The sequence below is a fragment of the Halyomorpha halys genome, unplaced genomic scaffold (assembly GCF_000696795.3).
Source record: "Halyomorpha halys isolate HHAL.00 unplaced genomic scaffold, Hhal_1.1 Scaffold434.1, whole genome shotgun sequence".
In the NCBI taxonomy this organism is placed as follows: Eukaryota; Metazoa; Arthropoda; class Insecta; order Hemiptera; family Pentatomidae; genus Halyomorpha; species Halyomorpha halys.
Window position 1 is genome coordinate 984,134 of NW_027114127.1, and position 10,227 is coordinate 994,360.

General features: G+C 28.2%; 1 protein-coding gene across 2 annotated transcripts in view; it reads left to right on the forward strand.

Moving 5' to 3' along the window:
- The first annotated feature begins 8,261 nt into the window (after positions 1-8,261).
- The window catches only part of LOC106682685 (juvenile hormone acid O-methyltransferase), a 45,186-nt gene continuing 43,220 nt past the window's right edge, over positions 8,262-10,227 (forward strand). For both annotated transcript variants that reach the window (XM_014423689.3, XM_014423688.3), the window contains exon 1: positions 8,262-8,334. The gene's annotated coding sequence lies outside the window, so the exon portion shown is untranslated. The remainder of the gene's footprint in view (positions 8,335-10,227) is intronic.

Consider the following 10,227-nt stretch of genomic DNA (forward strand, 5'->3'; position numbering starts at 1 on the left):
TAATTTTATTTTATATTTGTTAAATAAAAATATGAGTGTATTTAGTTCAGAGATACATAGAAAGTCAAAAAGGTTCGATATAGAGGAATAAGATCAAATGGTTTGTCTTGGGGATGGCAAAAAGGACCAATAGGTCCACTTGCCGGACTTCTTCCCCCCACCATTACCAGTACCATTACCAGTATGGTTAAGAGATAAAACCTATTTAAAGAGATATTGGGAAATAATGGGGAAAAACAAGAAATAATAAAAAAAAAATTATAACAAAGTTTAAAAAACGAAACGAAAATAAATGAAGAAAAAATCGAATACAATGAGATAACAAAAAAAAATCATATATTACCAGTATGTATCATTGATTAATTAAAATTTTACTATTTCTATACATATTATAAGTATAAAAGCTAATTGTCGTGAGTAGTTATAGTATGCGCATATCCAGTTAGGCTGCAAATATTTTACAATAAACTGTTTCTCACTCTTATGCAAAAAAGCTATATTACGGAATTTTTAACCTAAAAATAATATGTAATTAAAATATTTTAAATTTAAATAACTTAAATTTTAACAAAAATTACAATTAGAGTTGCTTTATAATATCACATATATTTTTTAAACATTTTTTAAAATCTATAATAGCCTATAGGTCAAAAAACTTAAAACAAAAATACAATGTTTTCAACCCATATACTTATTATATTTTTAGACTTAACGGGGATACTGTGTTCCCTTCCTCAGCACAATACAATTAACTAGTATTTACTTCCCCACTCAAGTAAAATTGCATGTGATATAAGTTGAAAACTATTATTATTTTAGTATAATAATAAACATATGTGTTAAAAAAAATTGGATTTTTGTTCGAAGTTTTTTTTTACCTTTAGGCAATTATAAGAATTAGGTTTGTTTTAACAATTGATAACGTTAACCTCCCCCACTCCCTCTAACGTTATGAAATGTTACGGTTGGTGAATATTTAAACCAATAAAAAAAAATCAGTACAAAAAAAAAAAAAAAATTGGTTAAGAGAAAAACGTATTTAAAGAGTTATTGGGGAAAATGGGGAAAAACAAGAAATAAAAAAAAAGTTTAAAAAACAAAACGAAAATAAATCAAGAAAAATCAAATACAATGAGATAACAAAAAAAAATAATATATTACCATTGTGTATCATTGATTAATTAAAATTTTACTATTTCTATACATACTATAATTACAAAAGTCAAGACAATTAGAACTAGTTATTGCATGCGCATATCCAGTTAGGCAGCAAATATTTTACAATAAACTGTTTCTCACTCTTATGTAAAAAAAACTATATTACGAAATATGTAACCTAAAAATAATATGTAATTAAAATATTACACATGTTAAATAGATTTTAACAAAAATTAGTTAACTAAATCTTTTAACGATTAAGGTAGAAAAGCCTACTTGAAACCACAAATGTCCTTTAGTTCAAGTCAAACTCCTTGATTCTATTGGTTCACAGTGTTATCACAATGTTTTTCGCTATAAAATATATTTCTTTAACTTTCTTTTTCTCGAATTCGCCATAATTTTCAATTCGTTTTTAGAATTTTATTTGGTATTTAAAATTACATTGATCTCTGGAAATTATTTCTTCTGAGTGTACTTATGGCCGTCACCTTCTTGCTTAATTCTGAAAAACATAATCTCTCTCATCAAGTGTCGCTCTTAAAAAAATGATTTATTTTCACTCATATTCATCTATACCCATGATAATTGATCAGTAGTACAGGATGTTGTTTTTTGATCCCAAGATATATAATGGTCCGTTTTTCTAATTGGAACATTTTCAGCATGCTATAATTTAACGTGACATCGAATAATAGCACAAAAAAATACTTTCCAATAAGAAGTCTCTCGGGTGGAGCGTGATTTAAAACACAAAAGCCGACAATTTATGCAAAATTTAACAACAAAAAAACTGTTGCAAAGTTTTAAGGCTAAAAAAAATCATTTCTTTTTAACAACAAAATAACAGGGTATTTCGGTTGTTTACACTCTAGTGGTTGTCAGTAAAATTTGCTTTTACCCACACATAAGTGACAGCTCTTGTCAGAAAAGTGAAGGGTAATCTGAAAGTTCACTATAATCAAGGCACAACAGTTTTCCTCCTTATTAATCATGTTTACAAATCAAATAATAGTATTTATTTTTTATTTTAAATATTCAGTAATGTGGTCCGACTCGATGGCAACTGTGCCAAACTACAGACGAAAATGATTAGCATAAAATGAATATATACTTGTCACATTTTTAATTGTTGGAGCATTGTGGAAGCTGTAACGGTTTAGAATTAGGACGGTATTTTTAGAGATAAAACCTATAATTTAATTTATGTTATACAACTGAATATAAAAAATGAAAATAAAATAAGCAAATTAATGAAATTGATGTAAGAATACTAATGATTACAATAGAATACAGAAATAGAATACTAAACTTTACAACTATTAACTAATAATAATGAAGCTAATAAATTTATAAGATGTATAGAGTGAACCTGACTAAATATAAGAATACAATATACATATAATCTATACAATATAATATTATTCAACATTATACATAAAATATATAACATAATGAAACTACAGAATGGAATAAAACTAATTAAACCCTTTGAATAGACATTTATTTGAAACTTTGTTTGCATTTGAGGCATATTTGGTGTCCCTGTTTACGTTTTATGAGATATATAAAATGAAAGTGCTAAGACAAGTAAAAGAGATGGACTGCCGCGTGACCGCTAATTTTTGTAGTATGATGAAGAAATGATTGACGGGAGCGCCAGAGAGAAAGATGTAAGAATGGAAACGGACAATGAGGGATGGAACCGAATATCGTATCAGGAACACCATGTTACTATCAAAACTGTCTGTAACCCAAAAAGCGAAGAGGACTGTTCTAATACCATGAAGGCATTATGACACCTTGAGTTTTCTCGTCTCTGAATGGATATATATATATATGATATGATTATAAAATCAAAGCAAAATATATATATATATAGTTGACCGCAATGATTTAAATATAAGAAGATGGTCAGGGTTGCGGTAAAAAAAAAGAACAAATAGTATAAAACTATTTGTTCTTTTTTTTTACTACAACCCTGACCATCTATTGGCCACAAGTATTCAAAATATATATATATTTTGCTTTGATTTTATAATCTTATCAGAAGTTTGTCTTCAAGGCTTCAATATAGTGTGCGGTGTATATAATAAGTGTTTGAAAATCCAAAGTTTGTTTAGTTATCTTTTTTTGTTTTTACAGGAGAAAATTTGATATAACTAGTGTTTTATTTATTTTAACTGCGGAAGTAGGGAGATCTTCAATATAGTTTTGGCTTAATTTTACAATGTATGTATTTCTTTTGTCTTGCTTGTTAGAAGTTTTATGGTTTTTTTTTTTTTTTTGCTTTTACGTTTTGAGTTTACGAAGTATGTTCGTAAACTGGTAGGGAGATTTATGGTAAGGCTAGACGTGCTGTTAGTCCTAATCCCATCTCTCCAAGTAAATAAACATGTAATATGTATATAAGAGGAATTAAGAGCCAAAAGTATTATGATATCAGTGCTTTTGCGTTTCAAGTTTCTTTTCTTACGTCTCGTAAGTTATATACACTCACACGTTCATATATACGCATGATATATGTCTATACGTTGATATATATATATATATATATAGGAGGTAGGAAAAAAAACTAATATAAAGAGTGGAGGTCACTATGTGGTGATACGAAAAATCACATACAGTTATTTGGTAAAGAAAAATTAATATTCGTTAAAGTAAAAAAGTACCTAGTCAAATATTTTTTTAAACGTTTTATAACAACAGTCGTAATAGTTTTAATTTAAAAATTATAATAAGGTTGTAAGTATATAATATGTTATCCAAATTAATATGAAATAAATGAAATGCTGATTTATTAATAATTTATACTAAGAAGGCAAAACTACCGTGCATTAAAGTTAATTCTCCACTGCTAGAGGTGACACAACTTGAAGAATGTAAAAAATAAGTGGATATGTTTACTGGGTTCTCCAGAACACCTAAATAGCTTTATTTTGATCATAAAATGGAAAAATTGGTCTGTTGCCAAAATCTCACGCGTTATAATAATATTTTTGTTGGCGTTCTGAGGTTTAAGTAATTTGCATGATTCACACATTGTTTTACAATAATTACAGAACCGAAATGACAAAACTTTCACTTATGATTTTACTTTGAGTAGAAATTATTCCTCACTCGTTTCAGTACAAATATTATTATATTATTCACAGTGGCAATACTTCCCCGCAATAATTTTCCAAATAAGCCTTCCGTCGAATTTTCAAAATTCGCGTGGCAAAATTTAAACATTTTTTTTTTTCAAAGCTATGTCAGCAATATAAAAATAAAAGAGTTTACTAGAATGTACATACTACTCTTAACAGTTTATTCAATGTAAAATTGTTATAGAAGCATCATATTGTAGGTAAAATTGTTATAGAAGCATCATATTGTAGGTAAAATTGTTATAGAAGCAATATCGAAAATTATAAGAATGTTTGTATTGGTTTGAAGATCCTGCCAAGATTCATGAAGAAGGCTTACTTTACAGTAGTGCTAAGTACATTTCCACTAAGTTCAGGAAAAATTCATTTAAAAGTTCTCTCTTTTAGAAAATTACAACTTTCCAATTATTTTCATGACTGAACAGATTTTTTATCTTTTTTTTTTTTCTAAATTTAGTGGAAATGTACTGTAGCAATACTGTAACGTGAGTCATCGATGTATAGGTTAAGTAGAATTATAAAAGTTATAATTCGATAACTATAGTGACAAGAAAACATAAACAAGTGGAGAAACTATGCATGTTCTCACCATTAACTCGCGTTATAACTGGTGTCAAAACAGAAATTTTGTTTATACGCTTTTCCTCATTCTCGATCGTATTAAGTTGTAAGAATCAAAGTAACTGTAATTTCATATATGGGTAAGCTAAACTAAAAAGGTTAATAGAAAATTCATATTGTATTTTAACTGAATATGTTTATTCATATTTTATCTTAAATTTATTTTTTATTTTAAAGTCAACTTAAGAACCAAAAAGAAGATATATTTATCGAAGTAAGAAGGACTTAACAGATATCAGAGAGTTGATTCGTTTTTTCGGTTCTAATTACAAGTACTTTTAGAAAAAGTATTGTGAAATTTTGCCATGGTCTACATTTCAAGTGTGTCAGAACCTGTGTCTACCGTAACCTATCATGACACACACATGCCAAATCCATAATAAAAAAATAATGTAAAATTGATATATTTTTTGTATTTCAAACAGAACTTAGTCAAAATGAAAATAAAAACTCATTTAAAATTTTTTGAGGTTAATGGCTTCCATTTTTGAATGAATTATTTATTAATTATTCATGACATTGTACAACGTTTCGGGACCACTGTCCCATATTCATGCACTTTTAAAAACCTATAACAATAATAAAACTAACATAACACCAATCTTCATCCTTATATATTTTAATTTATACAATAGGAAATCATGTCAACCATTTATGCATCTTCACTTCTCACTAGCACAGCCATCACTCTACATTTTTTACTACCTCTTTGGACCTTATCTCATGTCCAGTGTGCTGTTTGGTTACCTTCCTGTTTTTTATAAGTCCTGCTTTGTATTTAATATTAACTTAGTGATTTTTTATTTTTTACATAAACCTGTTTATTTCATCTGATTTTTATGTTTTTATTTTAAGTCTATTTATAATATCTGCGTAATGTGTATTTAAAATAAAAACATATTTAGTGTAATCTTACAGATATCAAAAGGTTGATTTGTTTTTTCTGTTCAATCTGATAATTTTATATTCACCAAGAAGGTAGAGCATTTTTGATACAACCTTAAATTCTGGCAGAGTACTTTTAATTTTTTTTCTCAGTATAATAGCATAAAACCTTTATTACATTCTCTTCCTTACTATCTTTTACTTTTTCTTAACAACAATCCTATTTCACTTCATAATTTGTGCTAAAAACCTCGGAGTCACTTTCGACCAACACCTATCCTAGAGAGAGAGAGAGGGATTTTATTGTCCTTAATTAATGATAATTTTACAATAAACCATGATGCTCTGAGACTACTATGTCTTCTTGAGCAATGCAAATTATTCAGGTTTCTGGGTACAAAATAAGTTTTATGAAAACAAATACAAGAAATAAAAAATAAAAATATTTTCAGACACGTTAACTTCTTAGGAAAAAAAAAAGAAAAATGTGTGCCCTCTGGAAATATTACGTATATAAAATGATATTATAAATACAAGTTAGTTACAAAATAAAAATCTTCTTAAACTAAAGAAAAAAGATAAAATAAAAGAAAATAAGAAAGAGATTTAAAATAAAGTATCCTCTGAAGAAAATTATATGTACAAAATAACGTTCTTTCAAATATAAATTAATTTAAAAGTAAAATAAATAAATGAATAATAATAAATAAATAAAAAATAAATAACATTCTTCTTGAACTAAAATAAGATTTAAAATATACTACCCAATGGGACTATTGAATAAACAAAATAATATTGTTATAAATACGAAATTATAAAAACAAAAAACTATATAATTTAAAAACATTATAGAAAGATCTATTGAATAGACAAAATAATATTCTTAAACATACAAATTAATTACTAAATAATATTTTTCCACAAAAATGAAACAAAGGAAAATTATGTAATTTAAAATATTTATAAGATAATAAATAACACAAAGCATAATTACCTTCATATCTAAGGTAAATACACATCAGCAAGATCATTGGTAAATAAGATCAATTTTTATTTATCCTTTAATTGTTTATAATACACATTTTTAAAACCTGTATGAGATTGTATGATTTTGATGTTTTCTGGGATTTCCTGCCACAAACGAATTCCACTAATTAAAAATGATTTACTACATCGAGATGTTTGATGGACTGGAGTGTGAAATTGACTGTTATGCTTTAACTATTCGATTTGGAGGAGAATTGGTTTTTCATAGTGATCGTTGAGGTAAGAGGAGGAGTTTTATCTTTAAGAAGTTTGAGAGTATTCAATGGGTATATCATTTAAATGATTTTTTAGATAATTTCCTACGAATAATGGTTTTACTTAAAATTTGTTACCGAAAATTATTGCTTATACATGCTATAGTAAGCATGTATCTGAATTATGGAGAAAATCCTTTATTATCCCCAAGCAGTTCCATAGATTCCGCCTATCCATTGCTTTAACCCCACTATCTACTCGTCTCCTATCTTATTTTCCCCCATTTTGATGGTTGTCTGGTTTATAGAGGACTCACTGATGAACTCGAGGGAAAACCAAAGACTCAGATGAATTGCATGTTCCTAAAAGCACGGCTATTATAATAAATTACAGTGGCTCTATCCTTCTTTTCAACGGCAATATTTTTTTTATCTATTCTAATCCTTAAGAAATAAAAAAGCTTATTATATCGCCGAATCGCTTATATTACTTTACTTTATCCACTCCTTGAACACCAGAATCCAACTAATCAATATTTGTACTTCATCACATAGAACTACTTCCTTTGACAGATTCTGCTTGCCCTTCCTCTTGTTTCTCCTTTTGGAATTCTACATCCATTTCTATTTATAAAGCCTCTCCCTTCACTTCCTTCAAAGATCAGATATTTTTTCATATCCTTATGTCTCTATCTTCTGTAGAAATGTAAAATTTATTAATGACTAATCTGGTCATCAAAAATGGAACTAATTTATATACAAAGGCTACCCGCTGGACCATAAGCGGTTATTTATATTCATAGCTTCTGTTCTTAGGAGACTTGGTTCCAGAATAAAGATTAAATTCGGAAGGCACATTCTCCCTCAAGAGGAAAAAAAGCAAGAATCATTTTAAATGCGTTCATTGATGCATTCTATTTTTTCTTTTTTTTTTTTTTTAATAAATAAATATTACCTTATTAAAAGATGGAAAAGTCACGTCGATTTGATAAGAATAGATTAAAGCGGCGTGATCTGAAGATTGATTTTTTTTGGGTTTAGTGACCGCGAGCTTCGGTCGCCCCAATCCTTCCGAAGCTTACAAGCGATGTGAGAGACAAGGCATCTCGCCATTAGTATCCGCCAGTATTTTTTCAATGGTCATTAAAATTCTCCCTCTCCCCCCCCCCTTGCTTCCCGAAGACCAGCTCTTTCAAGGATAGACCAATCGTGCACTACTATCTCAGCTCCAGTTCTCTTCTCAGCTCTAGGAAGCTAATTCACCTCCTTCAAGTCTCCAGGTAACCCTAATACAAATTTAATGTTAGTTAGTCTGTTGTGGTAACAAGTTAAAATCAGTACAGTTGAATCCCCCAGTTGGGACTATGACATCCTCGGTTAAATGGGAGAACCGGTTAATCGGAAGTGTACAAAACAAGCAGCCTCCAATATTAATTTAACTCTTATATTATAAACAGAATAGAAAGCAATTCAAAAATTGATTTCTATTATTATGTGTTAAATAAATTGTTCATTTTTATTAATTATACGAGGCTACTAGAAAAAGAATAATTTAACTTATAAAATGTTATATCTTCAATAATTTTTTTTTTTATTGGTGTTTGATGCAGGGTGGGTTTGATTTTGTTCATTTTGGACAGTTCCGTTCATTTTCGTGCGTTCAGGGCAAAATAAATAAATAGTGTCTTTATCTGTCTTAAAACATTTAAATTTTATTTCTACTTAATTTATTATTATTAAAAAGCAGTAAAAAATAATCAGTATTTCAGTGTTCAATTACGGACAATTCTATCACCTCAACATAAAAAAAACAATTGTAACAAGTATATAAAAAAATAACACCATATACAATCTTTTAGTCCGAGCATTATCTAAATTCACCACTACCTATAGTTTTTTCTTTTTACTTTTATTATATGATTTATCATGGGGTGCACTATAACATGTTTTGTGGTCCTTTCCAGTCGCAGTAAGCTATTTCACTATCAAATTCTGTATTCATTATGAGCATTCTCACAAAATCAAACTCATTTTTCCAGCGAGTAGTAAATTATGAGAAATACAATAGATACAACGTTTTATGAAACAGGCGAAGCCAATTTATGTAATTATCATAATGAATTGTTTGCGACGACTAATCAACCCCAGCATGGATTGCGATTTTTACACTGTTTAAAATAAAAACTTTTTGTTTAAATACAACGATAATGTTATTTGGATTTTACTATACCCCGGAATTTGAGGTTTATGAGAACCGTTCATTGAAGACAAGTATCCTTTGCCACCATTTTCCATTACTGATATTTACCACATTTGTAGTGAATTCTGAAGTAATTTCACGCCTCAGTGAACTGGACAAAATGACCTCTTTGGTTGCTTTAGCAATATTTCAATTATTTTGGTAGATAGAAGTAGTTAGCAAGCATAGGAATAGTTATGTATTTAGTCGAAATCAAGTTTAGTTATGGAAAGAATTGTGCTGTAGGTTAGACCACATTTGCTCTCATAGTCATAAGGTAAATTTAAAAGTATCAGACCAATTTAAAATTGTTTAAGAAAAACAAATACAAAAATAGTAGGATACATTTAATATTCGAATTGAATTTAAATGTAAAACGACCTTTAATAGTAGTCATAGTATTAGTTATTTTGTTTTTATTTCACCAAACCTTAAAAAAAAAAAATTGGTTCTAAATTATTTAGTATGGATTAAGTAGCAGTGGCTTATGATTAATCCGGAGACAGACTAAGCGACGACCAATTAAGCGGAGTTCGACTATGTTATTGTTTTTTGTCTTTTATAAGGATAAAAAGAAACACACTTTTCGAAGAGCCCTTTCAAAGTAATCTTCTTATGAGAAATACAATAGACCCGACGTTTTTTTGAAACAGGCGAAGGCCATTGATGTAATTATCATAACTAATTGTTTGGAACGATTAATTATGTAATTATCATAATTAATTGTTTGAAATCGCTCAATTCTAAATCAAATGATTTATTATGCATCAGCCTCAACATGAATGGCGATTTTTAAACTGTTTAAAATAAAAACTTTTTGTTTAAAATTCAGTACAACGATAATGAAATTTTGATTTTACTGTATCATATTATTATGGTATTGAAATTATATAGTATTATTACATACAACTTAATTATATTATATTATAATGTA